General features: G+C 45.7%; 1 protein-coding gene across 3 annotated transcripts in view; it reads right to left on the bottom strand.

Moving 5' to 3' along the window:
• ntng1a (netrin g1a) overlaps positions 1–20106 on the bottom strand; it is a 198755-nt gene extending 178649 nt beyond the window's left edge. For all 3 annotated transcript variants that reach the window (XM_046371886.1, XM_046371891.1, XM_046371892.1), the window contains exons 1-2: positions 19969–20106; positions 17549–17794 (exon numbers count right to left, since the gene is read on the bottom strand). The gene's annotated coding sequence lies outside the window, so the exon portion shown is untranslated. The remainder of the gene's footprint in view (positions 1–17548; positions 17795–19968) is intronic.
• Between the last annotated feature and the right edge of the window lie 2551 nt (positions 20107–22657).

The raw sequence follows: 22657 nt of genomic DNA, 5'->3' as shown, positions 1-22657 counted from the left end.
ACTAATTAAAAACACCTAGGAGAGCAGTTACGCAGTAATACCTGGTTAGTTTTGTAAGGTTAGGGAGATCTAATGAACATGAAAATGAGTAATACTGCTGTAAGTTCCTCCTTTACTCTGGCACACTTTGGGCAAGCACATCAGTGTGCGACCAAAACACTTTCCCTCCCCCCGTGAGGGCGTTGGACGCCTGAAGCAGACGACGGAGGGGATCTGCTGCGGCCTCGCGGCATCAGCACGCCAACGCGTTTGGTGTGAGTACACTTAGTTTTTATGTGGTTAAACGTTGTCGGCGTTTGGTCACTTTGACAGACATTTAGATCTTCAGTCAACAACATTTCTTCATGTTGGTAATCACATGACTCTCCTAAGAGAAGCAAAGCAAATTCCTGTAAGGATTTAAGGATTTAATTGATAGCTGAGGACAAACGGTTCCACTTGACAACTTAATTCTCTAGAAATGAATTTGTCACAGAGTGTTTGCTTCTCTGTGTGTGTCACCAGGAGGAGAAAAAAGAGGGTCAGCGACTGTCGGGGCCGCCATGCGCCCAATTTCACGCCAATTCTACCCACGTCTAATAGGATGAAATAAATCTGAAGTATTTTGTGGATGATTTACGGTACACAGAGGAGTACTGCTACACGTACCGCCACGACTGTTAAAGTATTATAAGAGCTGTTTGTTCACCGGCACTTTTCTTTGAGTTATTTTTTATTCTGCCTCAAAGCTACATGAATGGCTGTCCAGCACACACACACACACACACACACACACACAAATGTATCGTCTCTATCATGCACTGCAAACGCCCTCCAGACACAGCTTTCATCCGAGCACATTCATTACCTTTTAATTGCTTCCAAATTGCAATGTGACCCATCACATCAATAATGCTATCTTTGTAACAGGAGAAATGCACCTCAGTGGGGTTACGCTGTGCACGTCTGCGTGTGCGTGTGTATGCAAATAACTGCGTGTGTGTGTGTGTGTGTGGCATTTGGGGTGTCTTCATGTGGACTGAAGAAATGAGGACAATGTGTCCAAACTGCCTCTGACGCTTCGTGTCCTCAGCTGTCTTGAAAGGGGCAGATTTTACTGCGACGAAGGTGAATCAAAATGTGTTTCAATTTAATCCCCTCTGATTACACACTGTTGTGTCCTACCTAAGCCCGCCAGCAACGCTGATCCAGGACCCCACAGCCCCCACACCGGCCCGCCCGCCCGACCTTCAGTCTGTTCTGAGGTGGCATCCGGCCGACTGAAACCCAGATACAAGAAGATTTGATTAAAACAGCATCACCAGTCACCAGGAATCCACCGGTATCATATTCAGTATATTCTGAGCCGACCGCCACAGAACACGACGCGCTGAAGCCGCAGAGCCTGTGCAGACTCTGGATGTGAGTGGAGCCTCTGGGTGCTGGAAGTTAATTCCACATGAGCACATACACAAGTGAACTCTTCAGGTACAAACCTTCACATTGAAGCCTGTTGACACCAGACTACTAATGCTGCAGTACAAATACTGCAGGAGGGACCGCTGCTACAACTGCTCAGGGTACTGGCTGAAGCACTGCTGTACCTAATAACACTGTGACTGTACTGACTATGTGTTGTACTCACACGACTGCTGCTTGTGAGTGAGGATACTTTGAGGAAATGAATCTTAACTGTAAGGGGCAATTAAGTGTGAGAGGACCGTGACGTGGTATTCAGGGTCTGCTGGGAAATCTTAAGTTAAGCCACACTTTGTTTTCCACTCAGTCTGTCAGCACTCACACCCAGTATTTGATACAACAGTGACAGGAAATTGATCATGTTGGATTTTGGAGTGGATACTCTACAAACATTAACTACTGTAGCACTCTGAAAGTCCATGGCTTTCATTTCTGTTTGGATTTTGTACCTATGCTCTTAAGAATTTAGTCGTGTGGCTGCTCTCAACTCTCCAGCGTCCAACAACGTCCTTTAGCTTGGACTGCGTTCTGATGGCGACTAGTGGCCCTGCTATTATTATAGTATTCAGTTTTCATGACATCTCCTGCTCATTACAAACAAACTAATACCTGACACTTCCTGGAAACCGAGGGGGGCAGGGGGGTTGGGAGGGGGGTTCCAGGGAAACACCTACTAGACGCTGAGGGACAGATTTATAACTGTGCAAGTGCTGGGCCAATTTGCGCTGCTCTTTTCATTCGATTTGTGCTCCCAAACTGCAGGTAATTAGCACCTGATTTACTGAGGCAGCAGGCAATTACGCAGTCAATGGGAGGGATCTGCTAAAGGTATGCAAGCTCAGGAAAAAGGAGCTAAAGTGAGACTATAGAAATGAAAAAACATTTGACATGTCTACAACTCAGAGCTGCCTTCAGTCAATTATTTGTGAATACTTTAAAGCTAATATTTTTCAAATAGTCTCCATTTATAAAGATGACGACAGGGAATGAAAAACAGACGGAGTGACATAATGAGATGCAGCGAACGGTCCAGCAGAAGCAGGTGGGGGACATGCATGGCACTGAGACAGCTGATGAGTCCCTGGAATCATAAAGTAACCGCAGCCAACTACAAATGTTTCATCCAAAAAAGAAAAACCAGGAGACAAAGTCGGCAGAGCAGCTCGGTCAAACTGAGGTTCACACAACCCAGAGTCACAACAGCTCGGGAAAGAGTGACGAGGTTTAGTCTACAGGAGCCGTGCAGGTTGGGACAGCATGACAAATGCAAAAAATGTCCATGTGCACGAGTCACCCAGTGAATGTTGGAACACATATGATGTTAAACTTATCTTTCATTCACTCTGAAGTTATTCAGGCCAGCTGCTCACTCTGTGTCCTCTCATGTCATGGACGGTTCCGTTGAAGAGGTTTATGAAAGCATTTTTAATAGACCTGCATGAGCTGGACGCTCCCTTGAGAGGCCTGAAACCACAACACGGAAGAGTTGGCCGACTCCATGCAGCCTCAGGTGGGTAGATAAGGTTAGATATTTTATTTCTGCTAAATGCGCCGAGAATGTGACGCTCGAGGTGCTGCGTGCTTCAGTGTCTGTTAAAATCCTCACCTAAACTGCACGTTAAAGCCTCGTCTCAGGGGGACCCTGCTGCAGACCCAGCAGCACAGCAGTTTGCTTTGGTCACCTCAGCTGCCTGGCCGTGCAGCCAACACCCTGCAGCTCGTCTCACCTCCACTCAGACGCCTGTCCGCCATCACCTCCGTCCTGTTTGTGCCTGACAACATCTGACCAGTGGGCCACAACTGAGCCAAAGAGAGAGAGATAAAACCAAAATTCAGATTTGTTATTTTCTAATAGTGCTTTGACAAAAGGGGAAACTGGTCCGTGCTTTCTCCAGAGTAATCAAACTCTGCTGACCTGAGCTGCTCTTGAATGGTTAACCTCATTCTAATATGTCATAATCCACAATTACATCCTAATACCTGCAATATCCAGATGGCTCACTGGGGATAAAAAATAAATTGCGATGGCACCTGTTTTAATGAAAGATAATTCCAGCGTCTTAATTTCGCAGCAAGTCAATTCCAAAGTCACGTGTCGTATGTGGTGATTTCATTTGTGGAGTCCGAGTCCTTCACTCGGCTCAAGCTCTCTCCTCCAGGAGGGACTTTGTCTTCCTCAGAGGGAGTAAAGGCCGCAGCCCTGCTGATCCACGAAGAAGAGGAAGTGGACTCATCAAAGCCTTCCAGGCTCTTTGAAGGTACCCCCGTTCGGCCCATCCCCAATCCTGCACCAGAAACAGCACCGAAGGCAAGATTAAAAGAAACAGTCTGAATGAAACGCAGCACGCCGGGTGCAGGCATTGTGTCGGAGAAGAAGCATTTAGCCTGACAGATGGGAGGAAACGTATCAGGTGTCAAATAATCAGAAGCTTTCACTCAGTTTTGCCCTTAAAATAATGCGTGTGAAGATGGCGTTCGACAGAAACCCATTCGACAAAACGATAATTTGTGCATCTTCTCTCCGTGAAAGAAAGTTGAGATTTTCATGTGAGAGACACTTCCCGCCCCATGTGAAGGTGTTGATTACCTTAGCACTCAGCTCCTGTTAAGTATATAATTCATTTCTCTCTCACCCTCAGGTTCATACAGGAGAGTGTTTAAAACTCCCATCTTTACTGCTTCAACCTCTTGCACACTTAATCACCGCAGGCACAGCTTCCTGTTCTGTGTCCGTCCACTTCCTTTGCCTCTGCCTCAACCGTGTTTAACTATAGTTCACTGGTTATTTATGGTCAGCGCCCTCCTCCCACTCATACACACTCATACTGCCAACATGACAAGTAGGCAACTGAATATTTAATACATCCAGCATTCTTCTCATCATGCACGTCTGGAGAAATAAAAAAAAAAAAATGCATCGCCGCAATCAGGAATCATCCATGATCCAGGAAGAGTGATAAAAAGGAGGCTATATATAGATGATGAATTACTATCCCAGGGAAAAAACAGCGTTTTGAATATTTCATGGGACAGACTCTCTGGTGGAGAGGAAGAAGAATTCCCTTCATTCTGCAAGAAAGAGTTCCAATATAGAGCAGTTAATTACTTTATCATCCTTCTATGGATCCATTAACTCAATACAGACTGAGTCCCACACACACACACACACACACACACACACTGTTCCTTCTTCTGTTTCATTGTTTTTTGAGTATCCCTCCAAGTCCCTCAAGTAAAAGTTAAGTCTTCAGCGTGCAGGCTGAAATGGCTGCGAGTTTGTGGCACAACATCAAAAGCAAACAGGTGTTTAGAAATCTGCTGCCTCTTGGCTTAGCGCCTAATTTCCATAAAATGATGCATTATCATTTTCACTGAATATTCAGGCCTTTTTACAAGCGCCCGCTCGGTCGCTCTTGTTAGCCATTCAAATCAAATTATAAGAAATGCAGATTGGTGGTGCGTCCAACAGACAGTGTGGTGTCCTACACGTAGGCAGCATATGGTATTGGGAGTAGCGCTCATTCAAGTGGCTGATTGATTGGTGTGCCATCGCCAAGCGGCTGTCACTCACTCTGTTTCTCCACTGAGTGAGAGCGCCAGCCTCAAAACAATTGCAGATATTAATATTCATGACAGAGGCATGTTTTTCCTCAGTGTTTTTCTCATGTTGTCTTTGTTCTCTACCACACTGACTGCTGGGTTTCATGTCAATGTCACGCTAACTTACAGTGTGGCTCGAGCAAAGTTATTCATGCTATTGTAATTCCCACCGTTTCCTAATTTTTACTGCATCACTGGTTGCAGATGGCAACATAATGTTTGTCAAAACATGTTAGACTTCTGTTTTGTAATGATTCTTCTCATTACATTCCCAAATACTGCTGCCTGTTTGGATATCAGATGGAAGAGACGAGCGACGGGGCTTTCTGACGTTCTGTAGATGAGAGCAGAAGCATTCAAAACATAGTACAGTAAAAATGTAATAAAATTAAATTCAACGTGTCTGCATTATTCAAAGTTTTTTAAACCAGGCCCAGTGTAAAATTATGTGTCGTTTAACTACCCCGAATAACTGGAGTGAAACACACACACACACCAATCAGAAGTCAAACGTTGCTGAATTTGGCTGAATTATAAAAGCCAGAAGTGGTACTTAACGAAGACCCGTTTGGGAGCAGAGCTGAGCCAAATGATCTGGCTCAGGTACCTCTCATCACTGGTTCCTTCTTCTTCTTCTCCTGTTGACAAGGCAGACCAGACACTGCAGTGGTGCACTGCTGCCCTCCACAGTTTGTGTGGATCAGCTTCCTCCTGGTGCCACTCAGCATGTGGTGGCTCATTTCCCACGAGTTTGTTATTGCAGAGACTAAAGTGCTGTGAAAAGGTGCCGTCGGGTGCAGGGACTGAATTCCAACCTGAATTCAGCCTGCTAGTGAAAGCAACCAGTGACAGCAAAAAAAAGCCCTCCATCAGCTCCCATGATCCCACAGTGCAGACCTCCGTCCTGCTCTCTCCGCAGCCCTGCTGAGGCCCGGCACAACCGTGAGTTACAGTAAAGCACAGCTGACACATGAGGAGTCTTTTCTCAGTCCGTGTTGTGTCAGCCAAGGACACTTTGAAATTCACCTGGTGATCAGTGGCTATCGGGGCTGTTTGATGAAAACAGCTCCCGACCTCCACCCGCCACCCACCGGCCCCTCCGTCAATATGTGTGTGTGCCGGCGCCACACAGGATCCCAGGACACGGCAGGACTTCATGCCCAGTCAGACGGTGAAGATAAGATAGGAAGCCTTTATTGTAACCTCGCACCACGTTTTCCACATGTGACATAAGGTGATGATGGAACATAATCTACAATTTCATAAATAACATCGAGGCCCCCAAAAGGCTGCACTTCTTGCCAGTCAGCGATTAACTATCACTCAAGAGGCATTTACCATTAGCCATAACAGGATTTATCGCACTTAAAGCAGCGTGAAAGCCAAATGCGGCTCTCGTCTGCTTTGCACTCGGCTGAGCACAAACAAAACTTTGAAAAGAAAATTTGTGTTTTCAGACTGCAAAAAAAAAACCCAAGCAAACAACAAAATAAACTAACAAAGGCAATTTCAACAGATGCTCAGAGCATCTTCCTTTGCCACAGCGTTATGGACCAACGCAGCATCACGGCGGTTTGTGAAAGAGCACATTATTTTAGGCCCACGTTTAACCGAAATCTGGGTCTGAAGCAAAGTGAATCCTATGACTGTGCTGTGATACTGTGGACATGACATGAAACAAAAAGCCTTTAAGATTTTTCATGTTTTAAGTGTCAGCAGTGGGATTGGTTTCTAAAAAGAGAAAACAGCTGAACCACAAGCTTTAAATGATACATAAAGTTCACTGATTTGGTGAGAAATACAAGAAAAGATAAATATACATTTGACATAACATCCTAATCAGAGAAGACAGTGTACACAAATACAAAAATACACCAGAAATACATTTTCATATTCAGGAAATGATGATTCACAGATGAGCCACACAAATTCAGGCTCATTAATTTTAAGTAGGCTGCTTGTACATCTCGGTTGCATCACGCATCAAAGTCTTGGCTGTCTGCTTTCTGGCTCTGAATGAAAGACGTTCATGTCTGCAAATACAGACCTGAAAAGGCAAAATAAAGCTTCACCTCTAAAACTGAGTGTTTGTCGGCCTCTTTAAAAGTCTGGTTGTATTTTTGCTGTACTTCATTGTCCCCCTTTCCCCTCCCTGCTCCTGAAGGCCTTCAGCTTCTACTTTAACTTATCACTTGCCAGCAGAAAACAGCCAAGAACATTTGGAAGGAAAAGTACCGTCGCTTCAAATGGTTGACATGGGAATTGCCACAAGAGCTGTAAAGACAAATGTTATCCATCACATTGATTAAATTCCTCTTAGCTGGTGTCCTTGGCCAAGTAGGTTTGTGTGAACGACTGTGGCGCTAACAGCACACAGAGAGCCAGTGGATTCATTAAGACTGGACCAACTGGACCAAATGGCCAGGCCAGTAGAAGTCACTCCACCTCCAGTTCCAGTTCCATCACGTGTCGCCTGTCCTCCTGAGGTTTCGGGGGTCCTCTGTGTGTTTTAAATTTCTTGACGTGATTCAGTTAAATGTAAGACAACAAATGTGCGTGAAAAACGCTCCTGATGATAATCTGGGTGGCGGAAACCAAAACCACCCAATTCAACTTCAGCAGACACGAGAGTTTAAGAATGAGCTTGAACCTCAGCATGGACAATGAAACCTTTAAAGGTTCCCGTCTCGTGGAAGAACTGGTCCCGTCTCTGTAAAGCCTCCTCCTGCTGAACAGGAGAGGAGAAAGCCTTTCGAATCAGAACGTCCAAAACTCGACGCGAATCGTCTGCTTTATAACAGCTGAACCGGGAAACGTATCCAGCCAGTCGTGCTGCTGCGCTGACACAAGTGCTCAGTTTAGATGCTCGACAGTTTCAGCCCTTCTGGAGGCAGAACAGAGCAGCTAGAAGATCATTCCAGAAGATGAGCTTTTGTCATCCATGTAATGTCTTGAATTCGGACAGGGATGAGCTGACGCCGACGCGCCAGGACCGAGTTATAAAAGAAGTTGGTGTTAAAAAGACTTTCAGACTAATTTTGGAGCAAAGTTACTAAACTGTCTCAAAGGGAAAAGCTGGGAACATAAAAAACAAGGGTAAAAGTCATAAAGGGGCTCCTCACTGCTCACACGGTGATTTGAGATTATATAACTGAATATATCCATCCATTCATCCATCCATCCATCCAAAACTGACTCGAGTTGATGAACCCCCCAAGTTCTAAGCACTGTGGGTTTATTGGTTGAAGTTTCAACCTTTACAGCAAAATCTGTCCAGAAATCTGATTAGTTCTAAACTCTCAGGCTGAGAATTTGTTCAGTTGTTGCTGATCTTCAATCTCACCAAACATTACAGCCATTTTGTTTAGCTATGGAGAGAAAACCGTATTTACGGCCCCGTTGAGTTATCATTTTATTGCTTTTTTAAATGATTTATTCACCTTGCAGAGGTTTGCCGAGCATGCGGCCTCGTTTCAGCACTGCTCATGCTGTTGCAATACATTCAGTCTTCTACTCTTGGCCTCGAACAGCCGAAGAAAAAGGTGACGAGCTTCAACAGCAATGTTTTACACTTTCCAAAACCAAAATGATTTCATCTCTAGAATATTTCCCCAGATCGGCCTGTGATTCATGTAACAGGGAGTTATTCTGCTACGACACACGAGCAGGCTTTGGCACGCGTCCTGTGGTGGCAGGCAATCAGCTGCTGTTAATTCATCTTATTCATATTCTTGGGAAGGGTTCAAAGAAAAGATTTCCTTTACACGATTAGTCTTCACTGGGTGTGCCAGCTCTGCGCTGGTATTCCAAAGGCACATCTTATCACAACCCCAATCTCCATCTTAAGTGCCCCCAGGTTACATTCATATTGAATCAGCTCACATCAAAGCTTTTTAGGATTAAATGCTCTTTTAATTATCTGATTACAAACAATTTACTCCACTGGGACACTGTTACCTAGATGAAAAATGATAAAGATCCTATTTATCACTGAAAGGATGTCGTGTGAAAACAACACATTTAAACAGAATGAAAGCAGAAGATGAGAGCTGGCAAAGTGTGCAGTCAAATACCTGTGAGCCAAAGAATTTAATGGAGAACATTGTGAAAAGCAGGCAGTGGAGCTCCAGCACACAAAATGCTGGGCCCATTATGAACAGTTTGAGAAGAGCAGCATTTAAACATCTGCAGTCAAAGGAGGCGGACTGAGGGGGACGGTCAGCGTCACAGAAGACACCAACGCTTCAAGCCACCATGTCTTGATTTATGATGGTAAAAGGAAAGGATTTATAAAAAATCATGAGCCAATCGCCCTTCTCTAAAGGCTAACAGCATTAACTGAGAGACAAACGCAGATGGATGCTTACATGACTGTCGGTGTTGTCTTCTGAAGATGGATCACTTAGCTGTCTGATCAGTGGCTCGCTATGAGCCTTGAACATTTGTCAGAGTCGGTTACAGTCACTGGGACAGTCGGCATTGGTTGTTGCAGCCGTTCAGTGAGATTGATTCATTTTAAGGGAGAATTGGGCTGCAGCAGTCACCTAATCCTGATAGATGTGACAGTTTCAGGAAAGCCGAAGAAAAGAGCCCATACAGATTATTATGGATGAATATTTTCCTGACTGCAGACCAACAACACTTACACACATACAATTTAAGAACAAAAACTTACTTTGGATTAGCTAAGCACCATAACATGTCCTGTCTCCTCTAGATACCCCACCCCACCCCACCCCACAGCCACCACCACCACCACCTTGTCATTAAGCTGCCAATCAGAGTAAGGGAGAGGCTCAGGATCCAATCAGTCAAGCTGATTGGGAGTGTCAGGAAGTAGCTGCTATAAGCAGACAGAGGTTGTGCCTGTTGCAAACACCATTTAACCGACACAGCATGTTTAGCCAGTTTGATAATTAGGCCAAAGTCCTTGCTCATCTCCTCAAACTGCTAATGGACCAGACTAGTAAGAGTTTCGCCGACACCGAGACACAGAAGCTGACAGTACTAATATGTGCTACCAGTACTGAACAGGTTAATGTCCCACATCCTTCAAACACGTGCCACAGGTTTCTGAAGAGCCTTCCTGCTGGCTAATCCAAATATGCCCTCTTCAGCGATCTGAGGGGTCAAGTTCAGTGACGCAAAACATCTTCCACCTTTTCGTTCTTTTGCTTCAGCGTTGGGAATCTCAGAGTTCTGATTAGTTTTCATTTTGTTGAGGAAACACACCTGAAATGACACGAGCGAATCAAAAAATGGGATGTGAGAACACATGACATGACTTCAGAAGCTGGTGTGCTATTCATGCACCATTTGATGAGACTTATTAAGGGCTGGGTGAGGGTGAGGACGGTTTCAGAGCTGGGAAGTAAGTTCTTCCAACAGTAATGTGAAGGTTATGAGCAGAGCTTGCAGGCAGAGAGCGAGCAGGTTTGCATTGATTAGCAGAGTGGCCAGCTGCAGTAGAGAATACGACCTGAGCCCCTGAGCCATCTCTCCATCACCACTCCTCCTCCTCCTCCCCCTCAACCAGTGCTGTCTGTCTCCCGGAGCTGTCAATAGACCCTGATGGGCCTTTTAGACACTTATCAATATTTAACCAGCCTCCCCCATTGACTCAGCAATTACTGCCTAATTGATTTGAGATTGATTATCATCAGCACCATAATGGCAGTGTCGGTCAGCGGCAAGTGCTGATAAAAATCCTGGGTGTAAAATTAAATTATCTCTCTTTTTTACACAACCAGTGTGTAAAAGGGAGTGACTGAGTGTGTGTGTGTGTGTGTGTGCAGCCTCTGGTAACACGTCGTCTTGTTGATAGCAGTGAAAAGGAGGGTGCAGCTTTCAGCTCAGCTTGGTGTGTGTGTGCACACTGAATGCGTTTACCTGACCGTCTCGGCAACACTGACACAAAGTCACAAACTTGTACGAGAGTGAAGCGAGACTGTAACTGTGACGTGCAAAGTGTAAAACGTAGATGATCACGAAGAAGTTCACTTCACTGCCGTTTCTTAACCTAAAACGTCACTTCCCCGACAGCTCCAGTTGAATTTTTGTGCTGTTTTATACCTGATGTGTTTGAATGAAGCTTTGCTGGCGAGCTCATGTTGCACGTGATCATCTGACCGCCATGTAAGCAGGTGGTAAAGTGGTCACATGTAATTTTCCACTTGGGTGTGGTGTAGCTCTCAAAGCTAATGTTATGTCTTTAGTAAAATGTTAAGCAGACTGTCAAGCGAGCAGCCGCACTCTCACGTCAGCCATCAGGTGGCAGCGTTGAGTAAGATTACTGCTGCTGCATGGGCGTCATGGTCTGACTTCCTGTTTACATACAAACAACCAGTACAGCACCTGAAGTACTTTTATTTTGACATGTAAAACTGCTGGAGGAGGTCCTTTAAGACAACTCAGCCTGCAACTGGATTTGAAAATAAATGTGTTTAGTAAAGGCAAAAAAAATCAAACATGGCTGCAAAACAAATGTGAATCACATCGGCTTTTTTCTGCTCGCATCATGAAAGAGTGGAGTGATGCCCACCATCAACCAAATTCAAACAATATCTCATCCCTTTACAGAAACGCACTGTCAAAGCTGCGTCGTCTCACTGGTTCACTTTGGTTTCCGGCCAAAAGACTTGTGACGTGTTGACTGTGTGTGATGGACGACTGAGCGGCGAGAGGAAGCTGTCAGATTCACTCAGCTGTGGCCAAAGCTTTTGATGGCTCTCTGATGTTCTCCTCTTGGACATCATGGCTTTTATTTTATTTGTTTTCTCGGTCCAGATCACAGCGCAGAAGGATTCACACTGCTTTACCACAGAAGAAGAAGGAGCTGCACATCACATGGGCCCTTGGACTGTCATTTCTGTGCTGAAATGGTCCAATTAACTCCAGCGTTTTCTGTGCGTTTTCTGATATTTCACAGAGAAGGAACAGTTCGACTCATCATCTGCTCCACCACAGCAGATCTGTTGATGCTTTGCAGCCAAACGTCAGGTTTCTGCCTGCTAAAAGGCCGTTCTTTCCTCGCTCATGGGGTCCTGCTGGACGTGTGGTCTGAACCTGCTCTGTCCGATCAAAGCGTCACGAGAGAGCTTTAGTGGTAAATTAAAACTGACATGAAAACACTTATCGATTTGTAGTTATCATGCTGTTAGCTTTTCTCGCTAGCTGCTCGGTGACTGAAAGCATTATTATGTATCTGATGCGGTCTACATGCTAAAGAAAACACTGTGATCTAATTCAAAAAGCAAGACTGAGGACGTTCCACCGCAGCACACCAGTGAAAGCTGACATCACTGCACGTGGGTTTGGCAGCTCCGTAAACCAAAACAAGGCATCAAAAATCCACACGTGACGCAGAGTAAAGTAAAGGAAATTTAACGCCGAAGCAGGAGGTCGGGAGCAAAGTAAGTGCTCCTCACTGCTCCTCTCTGAACATGACAGCTGGGTAGAAGAGGGTGGCTGTGACGACCAGCGCAGGTCATTATCACGCTGAAATACCTTCAGCTTAATTTATATCTCAAGTGATTATGACTGCACGAGGGGCTAATTAGGAGCTCTGCTTAACATTTTACAGAGACTGTTTGTAAAGCATGTACTCCCACTGATTAAATACGGTCTCCTTGATGAGTGCTCGCCTGTGTGTTTGACAGAAGACCCTGTCTTAGCTGCATGCAAATTCAAACACTGCATTTAGGTGTTTCATAGTATGATGAGCAGCCAAGTGAGCATGTCTCAATTACTGTGAAAAGATCCTCAGATGACTAATGAGCACGTGCACACAGGTAAGAGCCTGAGCTCCTTCCAGACAAACAACCGAGTCAAAAACTAAAATCTTCCATCTCACTGCGCCAACATGGAAACTTTTTACTTATTTTTTTTTAATCTGGTAATTTTTTTTCATGACATATTTTGTCTCTAACCTTTTCTGCTTAACCTATCTGCTTCCGCTGATTTGATTTTCTCCATTCTGCCATCGTCCTCATCCTCCATCTTTTCCTCCCGTGCTTCCACTGTCCTTCACTTATCCATTCTTTAAAAGTCATCTCAGGTTAGCTGGAATGTCACATCGCTCAAGTGTGGCCCGTGGGGCAGCTCCTGTTATTTTAAGGGGTCATGTACATTTATCCAAGCAATGAATAAAGAAGCACCCAAAGGCTGGAATGAGAGGCCTGAGCAGAGCCACGACTGAAAGGACACAGGAAACATTTACTTTGGACTAGTGGGTTTCGACAAGGAACCCTTTCTTTTAAAGGTCGTGGGTCAAAGATGGCCGCCACCTGTCATCTACTTGACTTTTGGCCTGGCTCAGTGGTTCTGGGATCCATCCACCCAAGAGACCACAACCGAGAGGAAAGCTAACGGCGTGCTTTCAGTAACCGACATTAGAAAATCCACTTGTGATGTGTGAGCAGGAATATTTCCACCAAAGAGAAGGAAAAAAGCCTCCCAACAGCATTCGGACCTTCACGGCACTTCACACTAATTTGGTTCTTTTTGGGTCAGCAGGTCCTTAAGGAGGTGTGACAGCTATTCAATAGCAAGGAGTCTGAACACATGCCACTGGAGCGCTTGTTTCTGTCAAGCTGGTCCAGTTGATTTGACAGTTACATCAAGTTGCATCATTTATAGTATGTCAACATTTTTAATTAACTCAGATGTACACTCATGCGCACATGGCAGCAAATATAAAAAAGAAAGTGTAGCTTTTGTGACCATTAGCTGCTGCCAGGAATGCTTGCAGTGGGTGTAGTGCTCATTAAGCAGTGATATAAAGCACAATCTCATAATGACTAAAGATCTGTTGTCTGGTAAGCACTAACAAAACGACTGATTCGTAAGCAGAGGAAGAGAGGAGGCCAAGGAAAGAGGGAGAAAATTATAATGAGAGCGTGAGAGAGGGAGGGAGAGGCATTTAGTTGGCAGACAGTTTCCTGATTCAGCCAGGCTGGAGAGCAGGGGTAGCTGTCTTCTTCCATGTACCTCATCTATCACTGCCTATTTCTAGGAGACTCGCCTGTTTCCCCCACCACACGCACAGATGGAGGGGAGTGAGAATTCAATCTTTCCTTGCCTCACAGTCATCTGCAGAAATGCATTCGTTCACCCTTTGCGGCAGGGCTCCAAAGCCTGCCAATAATCGTCCACCAGGGCGGGAAAGAATCACTACAGGTAGCGAGCTCTCCTCGTGTGATATATTTCCAATCTGTAAAGTCCCACGGGTAGATTAGGGACAAGTGGAACCAGACCTTGAGGAGCAGAGATGGTCTTCAACAGAAAGAGTTCTGTGGTGCTTGTGGAAAACACACACACACACACACACCAATCAGGGGCCCAGAGAAATATCCATCAGACAATTCTAGTTTTTGATTTTGAGGAAAACAGAAAACGTCTAAAAACGTTTAAGAATAAAGAGAATGAGAAAACTGATGTGCAGCTTCGCAAATCTCTCATCTAGTGCACTTAAAAACCACATAAAGTCTACGAACACGACCGACATCACCACTATGACCTTTAAAGCAAGTATGGCAAACTTGTAAGCAAACAGCTGACCATTTACACATTTAACAGATATTTACCAACATCAGCACTCATTTGGATTCCTGTTTCTGTCCGCTGGCTAATCGTGTATCCACGTTCCCAGGGTCGGACGCTCACCAGTTCAGCTTTCTGTTTGCACACATTAACCCTGGAGCCGTGGGAGCGTGGAACTCTGGGAACACGTGACGCTCAACACGGAACAAATAAATTCCTACCCCAAAGTGACCAAAGGAAAATAAAGTCCTGGCGTCTGTGATATAACACACACGACGGATACATTTCTGTCACCGTAATCCAACAAATTCAGCAATCTAAACGGGCTCCTTCCAGCACGTCAGCCACGTCAGCCACTGCAGGTGTGTGTGTGTGTGTGTGTGTGTGTTGATGTCTCAACTATATCTTGTATTAAATGCATTTAAGGCACAACGCAGTAACAAAACTTCAACGGGGAAAATGGGAGCAGATTAGGAAAAACGCAGGCTTCATAATGATCAGTCACACAGAGGGGACCAGAGGGAACCAGAGGGAACAAGAGGGAACCAGAGGGGACCAGAGGGAACCAGAGGGGACCAGAGGGAACCAGAGGGGACCAGAGGGGAGGCCCGTCCAGTAAAGGCCTTCGTCACTGCATGGGAAAATGCAGTAAACAAGTATTTCCAGCTGGTATTTATTTACATGTTTCCGGTGCTGTTTAATAATACTTTCTCCCACGTCAACATGGTCTCCTATGAAAGGTTGGCATGAATGATTTCCTGTATGTCATCCTTCCAGTTCAATGGTGGAAAACTGCAGGACATTTTATGAAAATGTTATCAAGATAATAAATTTTCTCCCAGTGAGCCAACACACAGACAAGGGCAATGATGTGGCAGCGACTGTTTTCATCAAGATTCCAGTTCCTGCGTCTATTCGCTTTCTATCTGTGAATTTATGTTTACACAAGTCTCTCATGTTGGTGCAAGCTGTCGTTCCAACATCTGCTGCACATGAAAACCGCCGGCTGTGCTATTCAAAAGGGAAATCAGTATTAATGCGTAGTTCCCCTGCGAAACAACAGGCTCATCGTTACTCTGACAGGCGTCAACTCCCTCCACGCCGAACACGTCTCGACATAAAGACGACCTTTAAACCAGGACCCCGTGAATCAGGCTGGAACGACGAAACCTTCTCCCTTCGGTGAAGGCCAGCACAAGTTTGCTGCCATCCAGACTCTTCTCCTTCCTCTCCGTGTCTTGCTGCACTTTCTTATTCATTTGCATAATCCCTGTGACACTCCGATTAATAACTCCAGTGTGATTTGCATATCTACGCCTGAAACTGAGGACAGACGTTCACGCAGGAAAAACAGTCCAGCAGGAAACAAACTGTCCAGTGTGGTTTTGGTGGGACCAGGGGTCTCCAGAGAGAAGGATGAACGTGGACAAGACCGTGTGATCACACACACACACTTACAGTGTACTTTCTAACTCCCTGTCTCCAATCCTTTGCTTAAGCCCTTGGCCCCAGTCAAACACAAACGGGCTGGGAAAATGGAGACCTTAGTACTCCAGCTGTTCCTGGTACAAACAGTAGTTTAAGAAGAGACAGCCCATTAGAAAAGGGCCGAGGCAGAGCTCTGCTGAAACGGCTTGGACACTGAAGGCGGATTAATTGCATGAGGCTTGTATTTGCTTCAACAGTGCCCCCCAGTGGGAGAAAACACAGGCTCTTCACGGTTTCCTCTTGGTTTACCATCTGCAGGTTCTGTCAGCAAGTTAAATGTTCATTAAGACCACAACAGCAGCTGAGTACAAAAAGCAGCGGAAACTGCCAGACACAAGCCAGGATACAAGAGGTTTTAATCAAATATTCTTCTGTGTCTGAAAAGCCTAAAAACATCAGATCAAATCATATGGTGGCTGTCTGCCTGAGGACATTTGATCTATTCTTGAGTTTTGAGACCCACACATTACATGCAACTGACCTACAAGCTGATTTTAATATGAATTTCATGCGAGACAAATTACAGTGATTTTAAGTGATGGTTTCAAAGCAGCTCTGAAGACATTCTAATTTTTGGGGATTCATTTCTGAGATACCAGGTTTATTATCAAAACCCCACAGAGGGACTCTTCCCCGCTGCTGGGTGGGCCTTACGCATTTGTGTTGTGTGACAGGCTAACACACACGCTTTCACTTGCATACAAATCCTCCCTGCCCCCAGGAGACCAAAGGCTGGAAATGACAAGCCTGCAATGAGGTAATGACATTTCCTCCTGCGTAATGTGGCCAAAGGCATCTCTCTCTCGCAGACAACGACGAGACGGAGATATCTGGCCAGCTCCGGTGACAAGCCCCGCTCTAATCGGCAGGTACAGCTTTCACTGCAGCTCAGGACCGAACCACAGAGTAGCAGCTAAATAATTGAACAGGTGCAATATGTTGAGGCAGGGTGGGGGAGCTTCTCTAGTGGGAGAGGGGGAGGGACGAGAAACAGGAGGAGGAGGACTCACCTAAAATGTCTGCAGTGTCCTCTGCTTGGGGTAAAAGTCATCAAATGTTGGTTTGGGGAAAATGTCAAAGTACTTGCCTCACATTTTGTGGTCCAGAAACACACTCCCTTCCACCTGAATCTCCCAAAGGCGCCAGCTGTCAGCAGCTGCTCTTTTATTTTTCCTTTCATTTCTCAGATTCTCCACCATGTGGCCCCTTCACGCCGCATTTTGATTTATCGTAATGCTTTTGTTTTTTCCTGCTTTTGTATTTTTGCTTCCAGGTTTGTCATCAGGTCTCCGGGTTGCCATGACAACAAATTGGGATGTCAGGCCAGCATTACCTCGTGTGAACGACGACGCCACGGCCATAGCAATTCCTGATTTCACGGTGAAGGTTGTCAGCGGAGGGAAGTGAGGGAGAATAGGCGTGTGTGTGTGTGTGTGTGTGTGTCTGTTCTGGGTTGACTGACCTTGGGAGGCTGTCCCCGCCCAGGGTTTAGGGAGAGGGAGGGATGGAGTCAGTGAGCGAGATGCTGTGTAGCCGTATGCAGTCTCCCAGTCACACATGGCGAGTGCCACAGCTGCAGTCAGCTGAAACCGACGTGGCCTCTTTGTGAAGGCGAGGCGCTGCCCTCTGACACAAACAGCACTCCGGTGCACAGCCACGGGCACCTCCGTGGACAGGACATCAGGTGAAAGGCTCAGCGATGAGGAGCCTGGAAAAGAAATTATAAACCAGGATCAATAAAACGTTTTGCAGCATATGAGAGTGAGATGGTCTTCATGGTCACTGCACAGTCAGCTGGACAATCAAACTGAACAGAACATAAGAAAAACAAAGAGATCCACAATTCCACTTTAGTAATGTAAGCTCACAGACCACATGTGCCAAACTCGAGGGCCACAGACCGAATCCGAGTTGCATCAGTACAGCATCCATAAACTACATGTCCCAGAATGCATCTGGATTGACTCAACTAAATGTCAGTGTACCCTGGATGGCATCTCTGTGTCAGTCACTTCCTGCGGTGGCAGTTAAACGCTGACACAGAGGAGAAGCAGTTTGATGAAAGAGGTGAAAGTGTGTACGTGCTTGTGTTTAACGAAGACAAACCGGGATGTGAAAGCCAGCGTGCAGGAGCGTCTGATCCTCAGAGGTGTGAAAATGTCAGCTGTTACACGCATGTTGATAAAAACATATCAGGCATATTTGCTGTTGCACATTAGCAATATGAATGAAATTATTAGAAGTCAGGGATCATATGTCATTGACCTCCATTCTTTTCTTTATGTGTCACTTAACACTTAGTAATATTAGTGAAAGTTTTGTGAGGGAATATAACATCAAGAATTACACATCTGGCATCCACACATATTTTCACCGGGACTCCGTAAAAAATAAATCAGTCTGCGTCAAAGTCTTCTGCATCTTCTCTCACTCCAAAAAGTTCGACTGTGCCAATCAATCAAATGGGGCTTTATGGCGGAATAATGTGCGTTTCCTCTCAAGAACGCCTGTCAAAGGAGGCACTGTGGTGGAAACCTCCTCTGGACCCACAAAGGTGTCACAGTAAGCAGGGGTTGTCAGAGGCTTGTCACTGCCGGGTGCTTTGAAAGCATGAAAAATACCGTCCCCGGGGACGCAGGGAGGACGAGCGGCGAGGAGATGTATGCGTGGACGCCTTAACTCACTTTAGCCTGTTGCATCAACCCTTGTCAATCCTCCAGACAATAGGTCTCCATCCACGCAGCGGACGGTTTTCACCTTCAGGGGTGACGGCTATATTATTCAGCCTGACAAGCCGTGCCAAGGGGAGATCAAAATCTTTGCCTAATTGAATGCCAGTGACAGTTTAGGTTCACTCGCGCTCTAAGCTATATGGAGACTCGATTATTTGACCGAATGGGATTATTATGGGTAGAAGATTCCATCAAAAAGTAATTTTGGCAGACTGGGGGTTCAGACTCAACGTCACTTATATCTGACAGGAGAGCACCTCTGACACAGCTGACAGCTCTGGCTTAAAGGCAGCATCCACCTCGCAGGAGGTTTAGCATCGACTCCTTCTGCTCATCTCCTTAGGCGGCGGATTTCTTCACTAAAGCAGAAGTATAAAGACGAGTATAAAAATGATCATTCAGCGCCTGCTACAGTCTTCATGCCAGGCTGAGCCGAGGCTGTCTGCTGCCATCTTGTTCTCCGGGTCAGATTTCTCTTTTGAAGAGGTGGGACCAACTTATTCTCTCACGCATCGGAGAAAGTCTCAAACCTTTGTGCTCAAGCCCCAAGTCAAGACTGACAAGTTCGAGTCCCGAGTACTAAACCTTGAGTTTCGAGTGCTAAACAATATGCCATAATGTTGAGTCACTGGATTTGTGACTGGAGACCACTGACGCATGTGACGATGGCTGACACGTCTCCACATCCTCCCACTGTACAAAAGTCCAGCCAAAATAACCACCTCATCCATGTTCAGTTAATGTCACTGGTCCAGACTGACTCGAGTCCAAGTCCACACCTCTACTATTTTCCTTTTAAATATTCTATTTCCAGCTCGTTAGCTACACACAGGTCCGAGGCCCGGTCAAACTGAGACCAGCAGGTTCTTGTAGGATTATTAAAGGTTCAAGACTGCATCAGAAAGTAATTTTGGCAGACTGAGAGTTCAGACTCGACACCTCTGACACAGCTGTGCTCACCTCACAGAGTTAGCAGGGACTCGGACCATTTAAAAACCATGCAACACAAGAGCAAAGTGTCGGCTGGTCAGCAGTCCTGCTGGGTGGATGTGACAAATCCTTTCAGCAAACTTCATGACAATTTTAGCTAACTGCAATACACACACACACACACACATATATATATAATATATATAATATATATATTTACCCAACAATGTAACAACGTGACTGAATGCCGCACCGTAGTCGAGTGTTCCAGCTTCAGCTACCTGAAGGAGAGAGAGAGACGGCCAGCAGTCAAACTGGTGAATACATTCAGAAAACAATTAACCGCCAGCAGCAGCATGCAAGTAAAACAGACACACCTGAAATTAATGTGGGCCAATAGGAATCATGCTCTGCTCTTTGCCCACTTTGTGCTTTGTGTTGGTGTGTTTCTCTTTGCAGGTTTTGCAGCTTTAATTGCAATCAATTATTTCTTCTCTCTGAACAGCGACTGGAGCGCTGGCCTTTCGGGGTCCAGATAAACCTGCTCTCAAACAAGCCTCATGCCATAGGTACACCACCGCAACCGAGCCACAAAATCATCCTCAAATTCTGTTCACCAGCAACACATTAACCACAAACAGTGAGCGCTAACAGCACAGTGACACTGCATTGTCTTCATGAGGTGATAGCACGTGCACACACACAGTTTCATCAGGCCTCTTCATTGGAAAATATTCTCTCAAAAGGATGAGAACAATGCAAATGAGCAGATTACAGAAGCGTCTGAGCACAACGAATAAAGCAGACACCACTGTAATCTATATAAAAGATTAACTATCAAAACAACCGCAGCAGAAATCATCCTCAAGCATGCGCTATTTTGGTGTGCTTCCCTTTTTTCCTTGTCAGGTTTGATAAGAGACCAGTGGAGTAGATTATGCTTTTCAGGGGTCTCAGGGGGTCCTGTTAGAATTCATTTAGTCAGATAGCCTCTGCGGATTATCCCTGCATTCCTGACAGGTCATTATTGTACACCACACTGGGACCTACTGCAGCGAGCCTCACCACGCATCCACACACACACACACACACACTGCAAACAAACACGCCAAAGCACGGCCGCTCGTCTGATGTGCCGGGAGTTCAGTGGCGGACCCCACAGAACTCCCGCCCCGGCTCTCCGCGATCATTACCGCCGCGAACCGACACGTTCAAGCTGTGAGCAGTGAGGAGAAGGCTTCACGGACAGACCCGACGCCGCCATTTAACTAACAGGAAGCCCGTGTCGGTATCAAAGGAGGGAGGAAGCAACGGGGGGCTGAGGTGGACATCTCTGTCTTTCACACACACACACGCACACACAAAGACAAAGAGTCAAGTGCTGCTAACTGTGTTTGCACATTGTTCAGTCGCAGCTTTGAACTTTACTGTACGTCAGTTTACTACACGAAGAAATTCAACGTTTCCATCAGAAGTTTTGAGTCGAACTGAAATTTGAAGCTGCAAGAGGCAACTATTGTGCAGACTTTTCCATTTTTCCGAAGAGAACAGTTCTTCTTTTGACATATTTGTGGAAACAGCGTCTAAGCTGCAACCCTCTGGTTGGGCGTCTCCCCTCACAGCAGTTAACTGACATTTGAAAACAGGCTTTGTGGGAGACGTGCTGTCAGCTTGTGGTGCAGAATATCATCCTCTACAGCCCATGAACACTGACACGAGCTATTGTTTCTCCTCCTTTAACAAGCCCACACGGCATCGGCTATCAGCTGTTAGCGATTCACAACATTCAACGTGAGAGGGTCAGCTGTTCTTTAAAGGCGCAGCGTGGAGGCTTTAGGGGCTGAAAGGGAACATAATGTTCATAATGATGTTTTCATTAGCGTATAATCACCTGAAACTAAGAGTCATTCATTCAACTCCGCTTAGCCTCTCGTGAACTGAGATGACTGGAGCTTTGCCAAGACCTGAGCCACCTCCACAACGAGACGGGCTGGAGAACAACAGCAGACAGCTCATCGCATCCCTGAAGTAAAGTGCAACTGGTTCTCCCCATAGAGAGTCTTGCTTTGCTGGCTGCGGCTCCTAATTAATAAACCAACAAAGAAGCAGGATTTATGTGAAAGCTCAATGGGAGCGCATGCACGTAAGGCCATTCAATCTGCCCTGGTAGTATCAGCAAATGACCTGACTCCCATTAAGGAGCATTAGAAGAGAATTTCCAGAGCCGCGCACAGCTAATATTCACAGCTAATTAGTGAGTGTTGGCTGACTGTCTATCAAAACCGTGACAATAGAGCAGAATCTCAAAGGGCTGCCATGGGAATGAGCGGATATCGAGATAGGATTAATGTAAACAAGTGAGAAATTGTTGATGATGAGGTTCCCGGCTGCCGAGGGACTGTTCCCTGACAGCGTAGTGCAAAGAATTAAGCAGAGAAAAACTGCATTGTCCGACTGCAAATTGTGTCACTGAGTACACACTGAGGAACCTGTGAGGTGCCTGTTGAATGCTGAAACGAGTCCAGACGGGAAACCACAGGGGCTCACTCCGCAAGGTCACTCCTTCTGAACCTTTCTGGTAATTATTCTTGATACAAGGATTAATATCTAATTCAAGGCGTAGGCCTGGATGACTCTTTTGTTATTAACTTTGCAACAGCGGGGAAACCTTTCAGGATTATTTCAATTCAGTGATTACTTTTGGCCTAGCAGCTGATTGCAAACTGTGCCGGTAAGTTTACTCACCACATTGATTTCCTTGCCAATATTGAGGGTAGAGCTCCCAAGACATATGACCCTGCTCTCTGCTATACTCTCTGTAAATCTTATTAGAGATGGGAGCTGATGGAGGCTCCTTCCCTGCACGATACTGAGAAGAGCACGAGGTTAAAACAGAGAAGTTTGAATGA

This window comes from Scatophagus argus, chromosome 18 (genome assembly GCF_020382885.2).
Source record: "Scatophagus argus isolate fScaArg1 chromosome 18, fScaArg1.pri, whole genome shotgun sequence".
NCBI classification, from domain to species: domain Eukaryota; kingdom Metazoa; phylum Chordata; class Actinopteri; family Scatophagidae; genus Scatophagus; species Scatophagus argus.
This window is presented reverse-complemented; position numbering and strand designations above follow the sequence as displayed.